Source organism: Saimiri boliviensis, chromosome 7 (assembly GCF_048565385.1).
Source record: "Saimiri boliviensis isolate mSaiBol1 chromosome 7, mSaiBol1.pri, whole genome shotgun sequence".
NCBI classification, from domain to species: Eukaryota; Metazoa; Chordata; class Mammalia; order Primates; family Cebidae; genus Saimiri; species Saimiri boliviensis.
The window spans coordinates 39,015,120-39,037,531 of record NC_133455.1 but is presented as its reverse complement, the minus strand read 5'-3'; the positions used below and the strand labels follow the sequence as shown (position 1 = coordinate 39,037,531).

The 22,412-nt window shown below is 41.4% G+C and overlaps 1 protein-coding gene across 8 annotated transcripts in view; it reads left to right on the top strand.

The window, feature by feature from the left end:
* The window catches only part of CRADD (CARD and death domain containing adaptor protein), a 189,560-nt gene that overhangs the window by 137,242 nt on the left and 29,906 nt on the right, over positions 1–22,412 (top strand). For 2 of the 8 annotated variants that reach the window (XR_012518371.1, XR_012518372.1), the window contains exon 3: positions 557–634. The exons of the other annotated variants lie outside the window; for them this stretch is intronic. The gene's annotated coding sequence lies outside the window, so the exon portion shown is untranslated. The remainder of the gene's footprint in view (positions 1–556; positions 635–22,412) is intronic. 8 annotated transcript variants of the gene reach the window in all.

Genomic DNA, 22,412 nt, shown 5'->3' with positions numbered 1-22,412 from the left:
TGAATCTGGGAGGTGGAGGTTGCGGTGAGCTGAGGTCACGCCATTATACTCCAGACTGGGCAACAAGAGCAAAACTCTGTCTCAAAAACAAAACAAAACAAATGAGATTCTCTACATAGGTTGGAATCACCCCCTTGGGTGCTGGTAGCAATCTGTGAGGGTAGCTTTTTAGATGTCACAGTGATTGGGGGTGGGGTGCTGGTGACATTGGATGGGCAGGCGCAGAACTGCTAGACGATGCTCTGGGCAGCCACGCAAAGCGAGCCCCTAGCCCACATCCTGCATGATTTTCATGTCCCGCCAGACATTCAAGAAATCCTACTGTGTTTTCTATATAAACATGTAGTATTTTTCACCTCTGAAAATATGCACCGAATTTTCCAGGAGTGTGTATAAATGGAGGTAAGATTGTACTTTGTTTTGCTCAGAACTTTACCATGAGTTATTCGTAATCTCTGAAAAATCAAATTATAGCAAACACTAAGATGTTTGAGTCACTAAACAACACAACTGTATCTGTCTGCATTGTGATATCACACTCATGGTTATTCTGCAGGTACAAGAATCTGAGGCTCCCTTGTCCTTTACAGCACTCAAGCAGAATATCCATATACTGAAATACACAACGTTTTATGTAAGCTATTTTCTTTTCATTTCTCTCTTGTATCACATTTTCACATTATATTAATTTAAAAACATGAGTAGGTTATATTATCTGTGGATTTTATACCAGATTAGTAGAGTACTATAAAATGTTTGTCATAAAAAGTGTGTTTTATCTGATTGGGTTGAAAACCACTGGGCCCCATAATCCTAAAGTCTCTTAGCTTTTAAATTTTGTGAGCCTGTGAGATTATTTAGTTAAATTGGTGAGTACACTGAAGCCCGTTAAGTCTTTCATATATTATATTGCATTCAGAAATTGCTGTGATCATTAGGAAGGGGGAATGAAACCACCACCCAAAAGAATGTGATTTGAGTTTATTCTCTCCTTTCTTTTCCAAGGTTACAAAGGCCCAGGAATAGCTAGTTAGCTCGCCCTGGTATCACTGCCCACTCCTGTGAGGAGTAAGGATAAACCATGAGGATAGCAGTGGTAATGATGGAGCAGAAAGAACATAGAAAACAGATTCTAGAGTAGGGCTGTCTAATAGAAATATCATGCAAGCCAAAAGTCGGAGCCACATATGTGATTTATGTTTGGAAGCAGCTACATTTTAAAAAGTAAAAAGAATATGTAACATTAATTTGAATGATATATTTTATTTTACTCAATATATTCAAAGTATTATTTCAGTGTGAAAGGAACAGATTATTATTTTTTAAAGGCTTCGATTTTATTTGTCTATTTACTTCTTTACTTATTTTTTTTTATTATACTGTAAGTTCTGGGGTACATGTGCAGAACGTGCAGGTTTGTTACATAGGTATACACGTGCCACGGCGGTTGGCTGTACCCATCAACCCGTCATCTACATTAGGTATTTCTCCTAATACCATCCCTCCCCTAGACCCCCACCATGCAATAGGCCCCAATGTGTGATATTCCCCTCTCTGTGTCCATGTGTTCTCATTGTTCAACTCCTACTTATGAATGAGAACATGCAGTATTTGGTTTTCTGTTCCTGTGTTAGTTTGCTGAGAATGATAGTTTCCAGCTTTATCTATGTCCCTACAAATGATTCCCATGGACTCATTTTTTATGGCTACATAGTATTCCATGGTGTATATGTGCCACATTTTCTTTATCCAGTCTATCACTGATGGGCATTTGGGCTGCTTCCAAGTCTTTGCTATTATGAACAGTGCCGCAATAAACATACATGTGCATGTGTCTTTATAGTAGAATGATTTATAATCCTTTGGGTATATACCCAGTAATGGGATTTCTGGGTCTAATGGTATTTCTGGTTCTAGATCCTTGAGGAATCACCACACTGTCTTCCGCAATGGTTGAACTAATTTACACTTCCACCAACAATGTAAAAGTGTTCCTATTTCTCCATATCCTCTCCAGCATCTGTTGTTTCCTGACCTTTTAATGATTGCCATTCTAACTGGCATGAGGTGATATCTCATTGCAGTTATCACCTGGATTTGCATTTCTCTAATGACCAGTGATGATGAGCTTTTTTTTCATATGTTTTTTGGCTGCATAAATGCCTTCTTTTGAGAAGAAGTGTCTGTTCATATCCTTTTCCCACTTTTTGATGAGGTTGTTTATTTCTTGTAAATTTGTTTAAGTTCTTTGTAGATTCTGGATATTAACCCTTTGTGAGATGCATAGATTGCAAAAATTTTCTCCCATTCTGTAGGTTGCCTCTTTACTCTGATGATAGTTTCTTTTGCTGTGTACAAGCTCTTTAGTTTGATTAGATCCCATTTGTCGATTTTGGCTTTTGTTGCCATTGCTTTTAGTGTTTCAGTCATGAAGTCTTTGCCCATGCCTCTGTCCTGAGTGGTGTTGCCTAGGTTTTCTTCTAGAGTTTTTATGGTTTTAGGTCTTACATTTAAGTCTTTAATCCATCTTGAGTTAACTTTTGTATAAGGTATAAGGAAGGGATGCAGTTTCAGCTTACTGCATATGTCTAGCCAGTTTTCCCAATACCATTTATTAAATAGGGAATCCTATCCCAATTGCTTGTTCTTGTCAGATTTGTCAAAGACCAGATGGTTGTAGATGTGTGATGTTATTTCTAAGGCCTCTGTTCTGTTCCATTGGTCTATGTATCTGTTTTGGTACCAGTACCATGCTGTTTTTGTTACTGTAACCTTGTAGTGTAGTTTGAAGTCAGGTAGCATGATGCCTCCAGCTTTGTTCTTTTTGCTTAGGATTGTCTTGGCTATGTGGGCTCTTTTTTGGTTCCATATGAAATTTAAAGTAGCTTTTTCCAGTTCTGTGAAGAAAGTCAATCGTAGCTTGATAGGGATATAACATTGAGTCTATAAATTACTTTGGGCAGTATGGCCATTTTCATGATATTGATTCTTCCTATCCATGAACATGGAATGTTTTTCCATTTGTTTGTGTTCTCTCTTATTTCATTGAGCAGTGGTTTGTATTACTCCTTGAAGAGGTCCTTCATATCCCTTGCAAGTCATATTCCTAGGTCTTTTATTCTCTTTATAGCAATTGTGAATGGGAGTTCACTCATGATTTGGCTCTCTGTTTGTCTGTTATTAGTGTATAGTAATGCTTGTGATTTCTGCACATGGATTTTGTATCCTGAGACTTTGCTGAAGTTAATTACCAGCTTAAAGGAGATTTTGAGCTGAGACAATGGGTTTTCTACATATACAATCATGTCATCTACAAACAGAGACAATTTGGCTTCCTCTCTTCCTATGTGAATACCTTTTATTTCTTTCTCTTGCCTGATTGCCCTGGCCAGAACTTTCAATACTATGTTGAATAGGAGTGGTGGCAGAGGGCATCCTTGTCTTGTGCCACCTTTCAAAGGGAATGCTTTCACCTTTTGCCCATTCAGTATAATATTGGCTGTGGGTTTGTCATACATAGCTCTAGCTCTTATCATTTTGAAATACATTCAATCAATACCTAGTTTATTGAGAGTTTTTAGCATGAAGCATTGTTGAATTTTGTCGAAGGCCTTTTCAGTATTTATTAAGGTAAACATGTAGTTTTTGTCATTGGTTCTGTTTATGTGATGGATTTATGTTTATTGATTTGCGGATGTTGAACCAGCCTTGCATCCCAGGGATGAATATGACTTGATGGTGATGGATAACATTTTCGATGTGCTGCTGGATTTGGTTTGCCAGTATTTTATTGAGGATTTTCACAATGATGTTCATCAGAGATATTGGCCTGAAATTTTCTTTTTTTGTTGTGTGTCTGCCAGGTTTTAGTATCGGGATGATGCTGGCATTTAGTGCTGTAAATTTCTCTCTGGACATTGCTTTAGTTGTGTCCCAGAGATTCTGGTATGTTGTGTCTTTATTCACATTGGTTTCAAATAACTTATTTATTTCCGACTCTATTTTGTTATTTACCCAGTAGTCATTCAGGAGCAGGTTGTCAAGTTTCCATGTAGTTGTGTGGTTTTGAGTGAGTTTCTTAGTCCTGAGTTCTAATATTCAGAGATGCCCTGCCCAGACAGGAGGAATCTAGAGAGACAGTCTGGCTACAGCGGCTTTTATTATTTACTTGGTTTTTGAGATGGAGTCTTGCTCTGTCACCTAGGCTGGTGTGCAGTGGTGCAATCTCAGCTCACTGCAACCTCCGCTCTTGGGTTCAAGTGATTCTCCTGCCTCAGCCTCCCAAACCTCCTGAGATTACAGGTTTGTGCCAATATGCCTGGTTAATTTTCTTTTTTTTTAATTTTTGGTAGAGACAGGGTTTCACAAATTGGTAGTTTTTTATGGCTGCATAGTATTCTATGGTGTATATATGCCACATTTTCTTTGTCCAGACTATCATTGATGGGCATTTGTGTTGTTTCCAGGTCTTTGCTTTTGTAAACAGTGCCACTGTTGGCCAGGCTGGTCTCGAACTCCTGACCTCAAGTGATCTGCCTGCTTTGGCCTCCCAGAGTGCTGGGATTACAGTCATGAGCCACTGCACCTTGCCAGAAAACAATTATTAATGAGATATTTTATGCTTATTTTATACTAAGTCTTCAGAATCTGGTGTGCACTTCACATTTAGGGCACGCTTCAGTTCAGCCACAGGCCATTTCAAGTGTTCAGTAGCCACCCATGCCTAGTGGCTGCCATATTGGATAGTGTGGCTCTAGTGCAATGACTTTCAGCAGTTCCTCTGCTTCTACCCAATTTACCTGTCTAGGCAGGAGACTTCCCATCCCTGTTGACAATAGATGGGGAACAGAGGTGCAGCAGGTGGAGTTTACCATCACCTACTCCCTGCACTAGAGTCACAGACTTTGAAAATGCGTGACAGTTTCTGCTAAGACTTACTGGCAACGTTATGCAATGTAGCAGGGTTCAAGCCTTAGAAGAGAGGACTAGTGATGCGAAATGAGAGATCTGGATATGTACAAGTGGTGGCTTGCCAGGAATTAGAGGGCTTAGTCCTGTAGAACTTTACTGAAGAATTTTACAGATTTACTATTTTTAAAGTAATTCCTTTTCTTCCTCATTGTATCTTAATCTCATTTGGCTCATTCGTGATGTACAAATAGAAAAGGTGTTAGACCAGGTGATTGTCCAAGTCTCTCCTTGTCTCTATCACAGTTTCCTAATTGGAAGGAGGTCCATCAGAGACTCAGATCTGGTCCTTCAAGAGATTGTGACTTTTGGCCAATTCTCTTCCCCAGTGGCTCTAAGCTATTTGAAATGTGTTTTCAGTGCCCAAGAGCTATCTATGTTCAGCTCTGTGTGTGCTTGTATTGTGGAGTCAGGGTTGGGACAGGGATGGCGGAGCTTAGCCAGGCAAAGTGCTATAAGTCTATCACCCTATTGAATCAGTAGAACAACCAATTGAGGTCAATGCTGTAGTCATCCTCATTTTCCACGAAAGGAAACAGAGGCAGCAGAGGTTAAGCAACTCCTCCAAAGTCACAGTGGCCATTGCCATTTCATTCTTTATTGTTGGCGGGCTGAATTTTCTTTCTTGGTGGAAGCCATCCTGCCGTTTCTTCATCATCCTTCTTTTCCTCTTTTTCACAACATCTTCTCCCCTTTCCTCCCCAAGCCCTCGACCACAGACATGCATTAGGTGAGGCGCACCTCGTTATAAAGCAGGCTGGGGGCTTCGGATCCACTCTCAGTGGACCTTAGACTTTTCAGTGGTTTTCCATTTGATGGTTCCCATTCCTTCTTCGGGAAGCTCAGGCTGGGAATGCGTGACACTTTCCTCTCACTGGGTCATTCTACAGCCAGTCAGGGATCCTGTTGCCTGCCTTCTCTTGGGGACCCAGAATATGGGAGCTGTTGCTACCACTATTGCAGCCTTAACCTGTCATAGGAGGAAAAGCTGCTTTCCAAGACCAGAGGAAGGCCGCTGGCTGTGCAGCAGGGCCTCGTGGATGGGCAGGGCCCTGGCAGGCTCCCCCTCTCCAGGTCTGGTCCTCGGCTTCGCAAACCAAGGGACTCCCAGACCCAGAGCAGATCATAGCTTGGAAGAAAGATGGGAGAGACAGATTCATGACCATCTATCTTAGACTGACGTCTACATCAGAATACCTGTTTATTAATGCGTTAAGAGAAAAATTCTTCCTACGAGTACACAAACATGCATGCTTGCAGGTCAGCGTATTTTTCTCCCTGTCGAAAACATTGTGTGAAGAGCCAGACTATTACCTGAAGGTTATTTAATGCACCTGGAAACAGAGCTAGGCGAGTTAGATTATTACTGAAAATTTAAGTATTTATATATGAAGAAGATGTGATACAAAAAGGTACCTAGTGAAAAGTCAGCTTCTCCTTCACCCCTCCCCACTCTCCACTCCCTATCCCCTTGCCAGGGGCAACCCTTAGTACCAGTGTCTTCAAATTGGTTGCCTGAGGCCTCCATTTCCTGGGCAGGGATGGAGCTGCTGTGCAGGCCAGGTGACCTGTGTCTTCTGGTTGGGCTCCCTTCCTAGACAGGTTTTTGTCTTGACATATTAGTGGGTGGGAGGTGGGGAGGAACATAAGCCATGGGAGTGATAGAGGCCAGTTGGCAGAGGAGGCATGCAGGGGTTTATGGATTAGAAATACTTGCAGAGTGGCCGGGTGTGGTGATTCACGTCTGTAATCCCAGGACTTTCAGAGGCCGAGGCGGGCAGATCACCTGAGGTCGGGAGTTCGAGACCAGCCTGACCATAGCGAAACCCCATCTCTACTAAATACACAAAATTAGCTGGATTTGGTGGTGCATGCCTGTAATCCCAGCTACTCAGGAGGCTGCAGCAGAATTGCTTCAACCCAGGAGGCGGAGGTTCTGGTGAGCCAAGATCACATCATTGCACTCCAGCCTGGGCAACAAAAATGAAACTCCATCTCAAAAAAAGAAAGAAAGAAAGAAAAGAAATATCTGCAGAGGGGCGAGGAGCTACCCAGTGACAGCAGAAAGAAGTGTCCCCAGGCCCCTGGCAGGGAGCAGACAGTGGCTATTCTGTGACACTTCTCAAGCCCTAGGGAACAGGACAGGAAGGAATACCACGGGGTAGGAGAACCGGGGAGATTCTGCACCTGAAAAATCCTCCCGAAGAGACAGAGCGTGATCCAAAACCTCATGTGAGAGGTGGCCTGGCCCCAGAGCAGCCGAGCCGTAACATAGGCCAGTCCTGTCATAGGCTGCAGCCAGGTAAGGTGCCTTCCAGCTTCAATGCCGTGATCCGAAGACCATGCTGGTGAAGATCTGCAGCAAGAAGGAACAATTAGCCAATTCATTATGTTGACATTTCTAGCCATAAGGCTAGCATTTTACAAAATAAGGCCTTTTCCCTTAATTAAGTTTGTAACAGATAAAAGTATATTCCCAGCTGACTCATGTCACCCATGTGGGCAGGCCTATTATCCCTACTTGGCACGCCCTGTCCGCCTATGAGGGCTTGCTCTGTGTGTGCACTCTTGGCAGCTTTACGAAGGATTCAGAAGGGATAAACACAGGGCCTGCTTCCTGCCCTTCAACCAGAAGAGAAGACTCATTCATTCGCATGGTCCCAGCCAGCAAACTTCAGTTGCTCTAGGGCAGGAAAATAAGGCTGATGAGGCAGGGGAACATCTAGAAACCAGCTCAAGCAAGGAGCAGAGGTATTTAATGTAGAAGAATGGGAACTAAAAGTAGCCTTGAGTATCATTTCTGACGTTTGAAGAGGCAGCAACGCTTAATGTGTGCTGGTTAAAGGCATGACTCAGGAGCCAGATTACTTGGTTCGAATTCCGATTAAACATCTCTGGCCTGTTCACACAGGGCAAGTTGTTTCATCTCTCTGTGCATCCATTTCCTCATTTAAGGAAGTGAAGATAAAAAGGAAATTAAAAAAAAAAAAGAAAGTGAAGATATATGATAGCTATCCCTCCGGGCAGTTGTAAGAAGTGAGCCAGCTCACACATGATAAATACTCAGAACAATGCCTGGTAGGGGAAACACTATATACGCACTTGTTTCTGGGTGTTCGTAGGAGGGCAGGGAGCAGACAGTGAGTTGCACCACATAACCAGAGGAGAATCAGTGAAAAATCTACCTCAATATATGGATTAACTGGTTTTTTTTTTTTTTTCATATTAGAGTTAGCCAACAGAGGACTTTAAAAACAACAAGCAAAGAAAACTCTAGAGTTCGAAGGGATTGATTCTCTAACTCAGACCCATGTGGGTTCTGCATATCTAGTACTGACTTGACGTTTTTCACTCTGACATCACCCCAGCATCCCACACTTCACGTGTTCAAAAGTCATCTCTGGTTCCCACTTCTGCCTGCCCCTCCTTCAGTCTTTTCCATACCAGCCATCCAGTCCCTCAAGGTAGAAACTGGACCGTCAGACCCTTTTGATGCTTCCCTCCGTCTTGCCCTGATATTTAATCAGTCACAAACAGATGTCCATTCTACCTCTTCAATATCTCCGGAATCTGTCTGTTTTATTCTTCACAGCCACTGCCTCCATCCGAGTTCAAGAATCATCATCATCCCTCTTCTGTAGGAATTTCCTAGCTTGCCACCCTGTTTTACTCCTGCCCTGTGGCTATAAACCTGTAGGACACATCGATATAGAAGAAGCAAGCTCCCCTTTGAGAAGACACATCGCTGGACCAGGACTTTAGGCAGCCCAGGGGCCAGATTTCCCCACCACTTGCCACTCAGCTGGCACTCATGTGTTTGTCACACTGGCTTGACCAAGTACAGTGACTTTTCTTTTCAGTCCATTATTCCCACAGCAGTCAGGATGAATTTGTGAAAATGTAAATTGGATCATGCCCCATTTCTCTGCGGTATCACCTCCATGCCCAGTCCCTCTTGGCGTCCTGTTGCCCTTGAGCTCCAGATCAAATCCCAGCGTAAGGATGTTAGTTCTTAAAGAGAGCTTGGAGACACTGCCTAGTGCAGAGGCCAAAGACTGAGCTCCTGAGGGCTGTAGCCAGCCTGCAGACACATTTTGCCTGGCTCACAGCATTTAAAAATCTTTTAAATTAGTTGACACTATTTAAAATAAAGATTTTACCTAAAATATAGATCCATGGCTTCTCCCCAAAGATTAGCAGATGTGGAGACATTGGACTCTCCTTCTCCCAGGGCAACAGTTGGCTGCTGCTGAGCTGCTACTGTCCCCTGAGATAGGCCAGGCCCACCCCAGTTCACCCCAGCCCACTTTGCTCCATGTCTTATACGCATTTATATTCCCTACCAGGCCCCTCTAGACCTTGGCATTTGCAACTCTTGAGTTTGTTCAACCTCTTCATTTCACAGGTTTGGAAGGTGAGGCCAGAGAGCTGGCACATCAGTTTCTAGGTCATGTCCTGGATCATGAAATATAGAATGGCTTCTGGCTTCCAGGCCCCTATTCCTTCTGTCGAACCATAGCTACAGAAAACAAAAAAGAAACACGCTATGTAACTTGATTAATTATCCTTTCTGCTGTGACTGCTAGCCAACGTGCCTTTTAGTTGTTTTGCTTATATCTATGGCCACGTGAAAATTGGAACATATGGTCTGGAGGGCCAAGATGGTGTTCTAAGAATATCTCATACCCTGCATGAAACTAGACCAAAGAAGAAAGGTAGAGAAATAGAGAGGATTGAAAATGAACAGGGAAAATAAAACCTGGACAGTTTTTGAGAAAGGCACAGCCTCTTCCTTGTGGTATTGCAGGAAGCAGGGTAGTCAGTTGGGTTGCCACTCTTTAAGGGATATGAACTTCAGGATGTAGACAGCAGGCCGGGCATGGTGGCTCACGCCTGTAATCCCAGCACTTTTGGAGGTCGAGGCAGGTGGATTACTTGAGACCAGGAGTTTGAGACCAGCTTGGCCAACATGGTGAAACCCCATCTCTACTAAAAGTATGAAAATTAGCTAGGTGTGATGGTGGGTGCCTGTAATCCCAGCTAGTTGGGAGGCTGAGGCACGAGAATTGCTTGAGCCTGGGTGGCAGAGGCTGCAGTGAGCAGAGATCACACCACTGCACTCCAGCCTGGGTGACAGAGCAAGACTCAGTCTCAAAATTTAAAAAAAAAAAAAAAAAAAAAAAAAGGTAGACAGTAATGAGTCAGTGGCACAAAAAGAACTGAAAGGCCTTTTCTTTTTTAGGCTCGATGCTCCATCCTCCCCTGCCACTTCCTTAGAATTACTGTGGACAGACAGACCCACTGCAAAAAGGGAAATTTGTAGTTTGCCTTGGGGGACAATGGCTTTCACCAACCAAGAGGCACAATCAACCACAGTTCCAGAGCCTGGAGTAAGATGGAAAAATCTTCCTGTTGTCTTTAGAGGAAGAGGCTGTGTCATTGCACAGGGAAATGAGCTTTGACAGCCCCCACATCCCCCCAATACTGCATCCTCCATGTACTGCAGTGAATTGTCGCCGTGAAGCTGAAACTACTCCGAGGCATGTGCAACTCCAGGCCTCATCCTTGTGGTGACCCTGGGCTCCTTCTTCATAAGCAATAGAGAAGCAGACTGTTTGGGAGGAGGAAAAAGGAGTGATGGGACAAGTTCCCAAAAAGAAGCCATGGGAGGGAGCGCAGGGTTACATGCAGTCACCTTTTGGGTTTTGTCGCTGTTGGATTATTATGTTTTTTTCTCATTGGAGTCCAGAATTGTTTAATGATACTTAATGATACTTCCTTTATCCATGTAAAAGCATATCTAAGAACGTCTGCATATATTAACACCCTGTAACGATTAAGCCAACGTAATTAGAATATTGTATCCACAGGAGAAATATTTTTCTCTAGACCTAGATAGAGAAATCAAATTTTTTCTTCCAAATCTGAGGCATTGCTCAAAAATGGAAATCAGTTTTGTGATTTCATGGATTGTCATCTCCTTACAATAGCAGGGTAATGAACAGGATGATTTATGCAAACAAAATGTACTCATTTAAGAGTGTGCTCACATTATTGATTTTATTTCTAGAATCCCAAGTGCCTGTCCCCCTCCCCCCCGACCCTCTTAAAGGATACATCAAGAGTGATTAATGAATTAATAACTTAGCACCATCCCCTTTCACTTCCTACCCTCAGAAAAATAATTTTTTAAAATTACTTCTAATAATGTTGTACTTTTCTTAATTGGTTGGATCAACAGGGCAGAAAGTTGTTTTCTCTTTCTTTTAAGAATTCTCTGCCACTAAGTTCTTCCAGCCAAAGAGTGTCCATTCACGATAACACCTCTTCAGTGCAGGCATTTATTTACTTGAAGTGTGAATCCATTGCTATTCTCATCTTACCTAACTTTGTCTTTTTAGAAGTAAGGTATTTTTTTCCTTGCCTGTGGTTCACACAGAAGTGGAGATAATGACTGTGTTGAGAATGCAGCGAGAGCCTACAAGTGGGTAATAGAAGTGGGATGTGGACTGAAGAGTGGTCAGAAGAGAAAGAAGCAGGGCTGTTGGAATGGAGAGGTCTAAAGAGACTGTGCTAGACGGAGCTCCCGTCATAAACACGCAGCTGCATATGCCTGTGAAATTGTGAAATGTCAGAGAGTCTACAGTCGAAGCAGCTTGGGAACAACTTCTCTCTGCAGTTAAAATGCTGAGTTGTGGAGAACACAGTGACCCAAACTGACAAAATAATGAAATAGATGGCGTTTCCCCAGTGAATGGAAATTTGCTTCTTACCGTGTTCCAAAATACTGGCCCCGTGTGGTGCGTGTTTTGTTTTTATTTGCAATACCCTGCATTGATGTTTCCTGGAAATTCTCCTTTGAGTCTGAGTTTTGGTGCAAGCTCAGTGGCAGTGTTACCCTCACCTCTAGGCTGCTGTGGGACACACCCTGGTCTCATTTTCAGAGTCTCAGAATACTTTTCAATGCTTCCAGTAATGGATTGTTGAAAACACGAAACCAAAAGCAGATGGGACATATGTAGATAAGCTGTTTCATTTTTCATCCCTATAATTTCCTAGGTTTGATAGCACTTCAATTTTCTAACCATAAAAGCTGCTTCTGTGCTCTTTGGAAAACACACACACACACACACACACACACACACACACACACACACAGCTAGGAAGTAGTCTAAAAGAATATTCCATGGAGTTTTGTGTTGTTTTGCTTATTTCCTTCTTTTTAAAAGAAGTACCTTGCTGCTGGAAAAGAACTAAAAAAATGTATTTGCCAGAGTTCAGTTTACTTAGGGAACTGCCAGGTTAACACTGAAAAATACTTTAGAACGCATCATTCTGTGATACATTATCATAGCTGAAGCTGAAACCTAGCCTTCTGCTGAGTGGTATTTCTGAAGCCAGTCACTCTTAGAAATGCTAATATTCATTTACCAGAACTTTAAATGCCGATTGTAGTGTCTGCATCTCCTGCCCAGGGGGCGTGGTTTTCTGTCCATGGAATGTGATGGACCCGAAACCCGCAGTAGGTAAACGCTGCCCCTGGACACCCTGGACACAGTGGAGCATCAGAGGGAGGTGGAGCGAATTACAGTTGTCTCTTTGGACCATCCATCTTTTTGCCAATTAAATGTTTACATTATCTTTTTGCTCAGATAGATGTCACAAGTATGTGTTCATTAATACCAGTGGCTTGTTCCAAATTGATCATGAAAATAAGTTTTTGTTGTTGGTATTTTTTGTTAAAGTACATCTAACCCCAAAACTGTTTGATGAGGGCAGTTTCTCTCCAGCTGTAAAATGAGTTAAGGAAGCTCTCTTCTCTGTAGTCATTTTCTTCCCACGTCGGTCCTAGGCTCAACCATTTAGGTGTGTCTGGTACCTGCATAGTTTGGGAATATACTTGAACTAGCCTGAAATTATTCCCCGGAAATCCTCTTTCTCTCTCAAGAGATTTGTCAACATTCATCTAACCAGATACTCAGCTGGACATAGAAAATCATCTAGAGGAGCACAGACTCTGGAGCCCGACAGACCGGGAGCCAGACAGGCTCTGTCACAGGCTGAGTGATTTGGGGAAAGTTATTCAGCTTCTCCAAATATTAGTGACCCGTTAGAAGAAGATGATGGTGATACCGATTGTGGTGACGGTTTTAGGAGTAAAAGTGTTTTCTTTGTTTTCCCTGCTCCTTGTTTTAAAATGATAGGAGGAGGGAGCACACTTATTTCAAAACTCTCTGAACCGGAAGGGGCTGTGTTAGAAACGGTATCTAAGCTTGGAACGTAGCGTGCGTAGTGCTTGTCATACAGTAGAGAGGAAAATGACTTCTCTTGTTTCTCTTCTCTGTTATCCACCCAATAACTAGGAGATAAAACATAGGGCTGTCTAAGCCTAGGAGAAGAGTAGAAGCACAGCAGTATTAGACTGTGAGACCCTACTTTGCTTAACCTCTTTCTGGTAAAACGAGGAGCCACCAACACCAAGGAAGGGCAGGCAGGCTGTCCAGTCCCTCTCTCCCTAACTTTTCAGACCCTTTGATGCCACAGAGGAAGACAGGCATATTGGCAACATGCCCCCTCTGTCTCTTCCTTCCATCTCCCTGATGTTTTTGTTTTCCCTGTTAATATAAGCACAGTTCCTTTTAAACGAACGCAAAGTGAGACAATTACATCCCTAGACTCCAACAAGTATTTATGGAATTGTGTGCTTTTATTTTCTGTTCCATCTATAAAGTGCATGAATGGAAGGGCTGAACTGTCTTCAGGAAAATCTGAAAGCCCGAACTTATTAACATGCTTGACACCTGCCTCTATGAGGGACTTCTGAAGCCAGAGATATTCTTTGTAACTGAGGTCCATCTGTTGCACAGATTTTTAATTCAGATATTCTTCTTTCTCAAGCCAAGGCTGAGAGAGCAGCCAATTTTGTGGAAAGATTTCTTTAATAAGAAATGAATAAAACTATCAATGCTAAATAAAATAGACCGCTGTGAAACTTGGGTTAAATCCCACAGGGAAGAGTATGTGAGATTAACTGCATTATATAACAAGACCGCCTTTAATAGCTGGCACGATTCTTTTTGTTGTTCCAAGGGAGAGGCAGCCAAGACGAGAGCCAAAGCACATGATATGATTTTAAAGTGCTGCAGCCTCTGGAATTTTTCCTCGGAGAGATGTCAGGATCCTGAGTCTTACTGTGATTTATAGTTGTTTTAAATGTTTAATACTTTTTACATTTTCAAAGCTCGGTCCTCTGCTTCCAGCAGCCTAGGGGTGTGTTTCTGTTGCTTCGAAAGATGATTTCCAAATGGGAAGTTTTAAAATTGTGCAAAAAGAAAGTTTTACAGTACCAGGTGTTCCAGTGATTTTTAAATGGATGAAAGGGATCAGGCTATGAAAGCAGGACCCATGGAGCCTTTTTCTCAGCTCCTCGTGATGACCCAACAGAGAAGTGGCTGGAGAGAACTTTCAAAGTGTCACCACTTTCACGCAGCAAACATCGCCGAACCAGACACTCGCAGACCTCAGTGAGCTCACTGTCAGGTATGGCTGGCAAGCAAGCGTTGGGTTGAGCCATGTGAGACTGCCATCACTGTAGATCAGAAGTGGTAGAATACTGGCAATTTCAAACCACCCAACCTAATAATTAGATGAAAACTATACACAGTGATAAAGACTATGATGGCCAGCCTTCAGTACTCTGGGAGAGTCTAGGGAACAGGACCTAACCCAGTGAAGTGAAGCCAGGGACAGGAAGGGGACAGCACAGCTGAGTGTTGGTTTTAAACAAAGAAAACAAACCCAGAAATCCCCAGCTTTATTGAGGTATAGTTAACTGCAGTAGTTCTTAGTATGTACTTTCATGTTTCCACACACTTATGCACCCATGAAACCATTGCCAGAATGATGAACCTATCTGTCACCCCTAAACGTTTTCCCGTGCCCCTCTGTAATTCCTTCTTCCCATCATCCCCATCTCCAGGCGAACACTAATCTGCTTTCTGTCATTATGCGTTGGTTTCATTTCCTAGAATTTCACATAAATGGAGTTCTGCAGTATTCTCTTTTGTCTGGCTACTTTCACTCCGCATAAGTATTTTTAGATTCGACCATGTTGAAGTGTGTGTTAATGCTTTGTTCCTTTTTACTGCAGAACAGTATTTCATTGTGCAGATATACCACAGTTTGTTTATCCATAGGGAGAGACATTTATGTTGTTGGCTATTACAAATAAAGCTGCTGGGAACATTCATTTACAAGTCTTTGCATGAATATGGGCTTTCTTTTCTCTTTGTGAAATACCTAGAAGCGAAATGGCTAGACTGTATGGTTGATGTATGTTTAACTTGCTAAGGGACTGCTGAAACTTTTTCCAAAGTGGTTGTCTCATTTTATGATTCTACCATCTGTCTATGAGAGTTCCATTTCTTCCGTATCTCTGTGCCAACATTGTCTTCAATCTTCTTAATTTTAACCAATTGTTTTTATTGTGGTAAGAACACTTAACATGATATCTACACAATACAAGGTTGTTAACTCTAGGTACGATGTTGCAGATCTCTAGAAATGACTCATCTTGCATAAATGAAAGTACACCTGATGAACAGCAACTCCCCATTTTCCCCTTCCCCCAAGAGTGGTTCCCTCCAGCAACCACTATTCTCTGTTTCTATGAGTTTGACTGTTTTAGATACCTCAAATAAGTGGAATCATGTAGTATTTGTCCTTCTGTGACTGGCACCATTCTACTTTGTGTGGAGTGATATCGCATTGTGATTTCAATGTGCATTTCCCTAGTGAGTGATGGTGAGCATCTTTTTATGTATTTATTTGCCATCCATGAATCTTCTTAGCTGAAGTGTCTGTCCGTATCTTTGCCCATTTAAAAAAATGGGTTATTTTTTATTAAGCTTTGAGAATTATTTGCATATATTTGATACAAGTCCTTTATAAGATATGATTTCCAAATATTTTTTTCCTAGTCAGTGGGTTGTCTTTTAATTTTCTAAACAGTGTCTTTCAAATAGCAGAAGGTTTAAATTTCGATGATATCAAGTTTATCAATTTATTCTTTTATGGATCATGCTTTTAATATGGTATCATTTTAAAGAAATTTTTGCCTAAGCTAAGGTTGCAAATAATTCATCTATGTTTTCTTCTAGAAATTCTTTAGTTTTAGGTTTTCCATTCAGGTCTATGATCCATGTTGAGTTAATTTTTGTTTATGAGATGGGGTATGGGTTGAAGTTGTTGTGTGTGGGTGCATGTGTTTGTGTGTGTATGGAGAGTCAGTTGTTTTAGCATCACTTGTTGAAGAAACTGTCCTTTCGCCACTCACCTGCCTTTGCACCTTTGCCGAAAGCTTTCCATATGGGTATAAATCTATTTCTGGACTTTCATCTGTTCTATTGATCTATTTGTCTATTTTTTCACTAATACCCACTGTCAATTTCTGTAGCGTTAGGATGTCTTGAAATCAGGTAGTGTAATTATTCCAGCTTCATTCTTTTTCAAAAGTATTTTGGCTCGTCTAAGGTCATCACATTTCTTTATAAATTCTAGAATCAGCTTGTCAATTTCTATTTTTAAAATATGCTTGGATTTTTATTGGAAGTCATTTTGATTGGGAGTGATTGGGCTTTCCAGGGGGATGTGTTCGTGGGAGGAAACACATTTTTATATCTGAACAACTGGCATTTTAAGACCAATACAGCATTTTAAAAATTTTCCACAGCCTTGCTCCCAAGTTTATTGAAAACCCATCTGTGCAAAATAGTGTTATTTGATGCCAAAGGATACAAGGAAAAATAAAATGTTCTAATTCTGGCCCTTATTTCCTATGATTTCACCCTTTTTTTTTTTTTCATCTTGTCCCAGAGAGAAGAGAATAAAGACAGTTACTATTTTGGGCAGTCTTTTACCTTTGGGAAAAGACCACAGACACATGGGAGGGTTTGTGCTGTCTTGAGTGAAAGGAATCCGTTTTGTTATGCTCTCCTTCCTTCCCCTAGCTGGCTGGAGGCTCATCCACCAAGCCTTAGACTATTACACTGTGCAGGATTTTCTACCGTTATCTGGTACAGGAGGCAGAAATCAAATCCCTGTAAGGCCTGCAAGTTCCTGGACCTGGGAGATCAGCTCAGCAACTGGGCTTTCTCATGCGTGGTGCCAGAGTGGATATTGGGGGTAACCAGCATGAGGATGACTCTGGTGAGCTGACAGGCAAAGCCACAAATCTGGAATTTTGTGAAACCCTTCAATTTTTAAATGCTCTTTCTGTAGTTTTTTGAATGGGATAGGCCAAATGAAACATATCTGTGGGCCAAATTCAGGCCATCTCTACCAGTGTTCAGGCCATCTCTACCAGTGTGCAGCCTCTGATGGATGGGCTCTTTTATTTGCTTTTAGGATCAGCTCTTTCATCGGCTCCCTAAAGTTTGTTATTGTTGTTTGAGATGAGTCTCGTTCTGTCGCACAGGCTGGTATTTCAGTGGCACAATCTCTACTCACTGCAACCTCTGCCTCCCGGGTTCAAGCAATTCTCATGCCTCAGGCTCCTGAGTAGCTGGGATTATAGGTGCCTGCCACCACCTGGCTGATTTTTTGCATTTTAGTAGAGACAGGGGTTTCACCACGTTGGCCAGGCTGGTCTCAAACTCCTGACTTCAGGCAATCCACCCGTCTTAGCCTCCCAAAGCATGCCGGGCCCCTAAAGTTTTTATTTTAACAGGTGCTTATGGAACACTCCTGATGCACCATGAAGTTCTGGCTGCCCAGGAAATTGATCAGCAGTAGGGAGAGGCTGCCGCCCAGGTTCTAGGGGTTTCTGCTTCAGTGTAGGGCTGAAGCATAGCAGAGGCATCCCAGTACCACCACCTACTCTCACCTGAATCTGTCCCTTCCTCAAATGTTTGCTGTCACTTATTTCAGGCCCTCCAAGAAGAGCATGGCTGATTTATTCTTGGAAGACTCCCAAAAGGCTTCTCCACAGAGATGACACATGAACTTATTATTGAATGTAGGGAAAGAATTAGCCAGCTGAATGTGCTCTTATAACAGCGTTGGTCCAACCTTGCTACCTCTTAGTGGAACATGAAATCAGTTTAAAATAAAATAGGCTAGTGAGTAGTAAAGTATTTTTTGTTTTGTTAAATTTGTTTTCAGTCTCTCTCCCACACACATGCACTTGCTTCTAATACATATAGAACTTTTAAAAGAAAATTTTGGTTAAAATATATATATAAATAAAATCTGGAAAAAAATTTTGATTTTGAGAATATTAGCAAGAAGATTAAAAGAATATTTATTAAGGATAAGCCTACGTTATTTCTGTAGTCCTTTCAGAAATATGCCCCAAAATTGTTAACTTCAGCTGCTTATTTGTAGCACTAAGTAGGTACTGAATACTTGCTAGGATAAGCATCTGCAAATCACTCTGTTACTGACTGAGCTCTGCAGTAATCATGAGAGTAAGCAAGTGACTTTAATTCTCTTGACTTTATTTCTTTCATTGATGAAATAAGTGAGTTGGTCTAGAAAGGTCATGTTCAAACCTAAGTTTCAAAGAGATGCTTGAGACAATCCCCAAATGATTTACAGGAATAGCTAAATTTGCCCATTTCCACATCATTAAGCATCTAAAAAGTACTCTACAATATAGCAGTCCTCAATTAATATTTGCTAAATTAATATATCAGTCTTCAGGGTGCCATTGTATTTTATGTGAGATTGGGCATATTTACATTCATCGATAAAATTTTTCACTGAGTTGTCACTTTATTCACAACATTTGAAACATTGCCAGGCACATTAACCTGTACCTGGAGTTCCAGCTAATCAGGAGGCTGAGGCGGGAGGGTCACTTGAGTCCAGGACTTCTGGGTTGTAGTGCACTGTGCAGATGGGTGTCCACGCTAAGTTCAGCATCAGTATAATGACCTCCTGGGAGCAGGGTTCACCAGGGTACCTAAGGAGGAGTGGACCACCCCAGGTCAGAAAAGGAGCAGTTCAAAACTCCTGTGCTGATCAGGAGTGGGATTGTACCTGTGAACAGCCACTGCACTCTGCCCTGGGCAACAGAGAAAGACCATGTCTCTGAAGAACGAAATTTTTTAAATAAATTTTATAAAATTTGAAATATTGCAAATTCTAGAAAATTACAAACGTATCAAGAATTACAAAATTTCAAAGCCAAATGGGATTCCCAACTGTGGGTAGCTCTTCCTACACGGCAGCGCCTCCTGTGCTTCGTCAGGTTAGTTCTGCATTACATGCAACTGCATGTGGAATTCAGCTGCTACCCAAAATGCAACTGCTCCATATGTGTTTAAAATTACTCTCTTGAAAGATACTTCTTGGGAGCTGCTTCCTACCGGACATTGTACTAGGTGCCAGCTATGAACAAGAAAGACACAACTCTCATCTCCCTTTAACTCCTAGTTCACTGCGGTATATGCCACATGCTTTCGTGCTGAGTGTAATACATGCTTGCAGGTTAATGTCTTCGGGCAGACCCTCTGTTCAGGCTTTGCCTGCGTCTGTCTGTACCATGTGCAATGAGGTCACTAGATTTGGAAGTGGTCTGTTTGATGCATGTGGATTCTGTGAGACCGTCACACTCCTTGTTTCTGATTTTAGACTTGTGTATTAATGGAACTAAGTTTGCTCTCAAGTTTTTGGTTGGTTTTGGGTTTTTTGCTAGGGTGACATTGTGTTTGTGTTTGCAGTCAGTGAATATATCTGATCCTTTCCTTCTGAACTATATTATAGCCAGGTTGAAAGCATTCTATACGTTTATGATTGATTTTTTTAACTTGGTGATATCACATTTATCCTGTGACAAGTTAAATCTTATTAGGATCATTCCATCAATCGAATGAAGTTATTTTGATTTTTGACATCTCAGTCACCATATCACCGTCCCTTACAGCTTTGGGAAGGCAGCAAATTTAAAAGGCCACCTTCTCTCTCTGTCCCTAGGATGCTGAAGAGAGAACTGAAAGTTTCATTTATAAGATTATTGTTGTGTCTTAACTTTGAGGGATTTTGCTTGGTAAATTTGCATGACCTTCATACTTTTTTCATTTCTTTGGTCTTACTGCCAAGCCACTCAGCACAGCCGAGCGCCATCAGAGAAATATGCTTTTGATGCCTGAAGTCAGCTGCCTTAGCATTACTGATATTCTTATCCTTCTTCTAGTCAGGTTTGGCATTAATAAGGAAAATATTAAGTCCATCAGAGTTGTTATTTTGTAGTTTATAATATGCAATTGAAGCTTCTTAATCTTCCTCTATACTCTTTATTACCCAGTAAACAGCAGCAAAGTTTATATCAAGGAACCATAGGCCACCTGGTTTTCTTCGGTTTTAATATCTGTTTAAATATTTGTATATTTGACATTGAAGATGAAAATGAAGTTCCAAGTATTTTTAAACAATTTTGAAAATTCTGGAGGACAATCCTCAGTAGGAAATAATTACATGATTAAGGAATTCATTTTCTCTATTTAGAAAAGGGGGAGGACTCAAACATGCAAAATATTATATTCATGTATGGAACTTTGATATAAGGGAATCTTAAATGTCTTGTGCTAATAACCTGTGAAGAGGTAGTGCTGTCATTAATGTTGAGAACTTAACATTAGTCATACTAGCGTTTTGGTAAAGTTACAAGGCACTTTAGAATTTTGTCTCTCAATATTGGTACTCTGCTTTTTAACCTCAAATGGTGGTTTAAAGTACATGTAATTTTTGCTATCTGTCACTGAATTTGTGATTTAGAAATATTAGCAGGAGGGCCACATTATGACTTTAATGGGCTGCAGGCCTTTTTGCCTTTGTGGCAAAACTTCCTATGACTTTCTTGTGTTACAAAAATGGTATGTGGTCATGATGAGGAATCCAAGGAATGTAGAAAAATAAAAAGAAACAACACATTCTATCACTTAAAAATAAGCCTCATTAATATTAAGGAAACACAGTGTTAGGCATCACTCTAAGCATGTTTGCAGATGGGAAGATGGATGGATGGATGGATGGATAGATGGAGAGATAGATATACTTTCATAAAAGTATGATCATATGATACCTGCTAAGTTTTTACTTATATTTATTTTTTTGAGATTTTGTGTCACTCATGCTGGAGTGCGGTGGCACTATCACAGTTTACAGCAGCCTCCACCTCCCAGGCCCAGTCCTCCCACCTCAGCCTCCCAAGTAGCTGAGACCATGGGTGTGGACCACCATGCCCGCGCAATTTTTCAATGTTTTTTGTGTACAGATTGCGGTCTCCCTATGTTTCCCAGGCTAGTCTTGAACTCCTGGACTCAAGAGATCCTCCCGCCTCAGCCTAATGCTAATTTAGGCATGAGCCACTGCCCCAGCCACACATGCTAATTTTTAAATGTAAAAACCATTACACTTAATTTCACCTGATTGTAACTGGAGAAAAATAAGTGAGAGTTAAGGAATTGCTGAACTTTGAACAAACATTTTTTTCACCGTAAAAAAATGTTGCTTTTTTTTCCTTCTCTGGTTAAGAGATAATCAAAACTTGGTGGTTTTCATTTTTTGTTTTTTTTTTTTCCAATTACGTTTTTGTGGTAGACGTTGTTGCTGTTTACCGAGTTTTCTTCCTCTTCTGGAATACAGGAAAATTGTTTTTCCTCACTCTCTTCAGGTTAGATGTGATCTTGTGGCTTGCTTTAGCGACACAACATGAGCAGAAATGACCATATGGATGGATGCATTTAATTGCCAGGTCTGCAGTCTCTCACCCTTTCTTCTCCCACCTTGGTGAGCATGGGTGCTCATGTTAATGTGGTAGGGGCATAGATCAGCACAGTACGTGAAGGGCACAGCCCTGAGGACCAACATGGGCCTGCAGTACAGGTAATATAAGCACGAAATGAACTCTTGATCTGTTAGGTCACTCAGACTTGGGACTTGTTTTTAACCACAGATTACTTAGCTTATCCTGACGCTATCACTGTCGTACTAGACAGTATGGACTTCCTACCTGCCATGAGAAATGAGGTCATAAGAACTTTCACTCTCTTTCCTTTCCTCCCTTTAGATCTTAGTTGCATTGCTGTTTTCACACAGGGTATATAATATTTACATTCTATTCCATAATCTAGCTTTGATTTTGATTAGTTATATTATTTTCATAGAGTTAAGGTATATAATGTTATGTTCTGTTCAGTTTTACCCAGAAGCCATCTTGGGGCCTGCCTGTCTTTCTCTTTTCAAATGAAATACGAATGTGGGACAGGGGAGTTCATTGTACCCTAGTTCAGGATTCAAAGGGATAAACAGCCCATGTCTAACGCTGACAATATTTTACCATTATGGAATTTCCCCTCTTTTTAATTTTAATTATATTTAAATGAATTCGGTGCCCAATACTAAACTTTTTCCTATGGCTTTCTTGGTACTGATACTTAGGA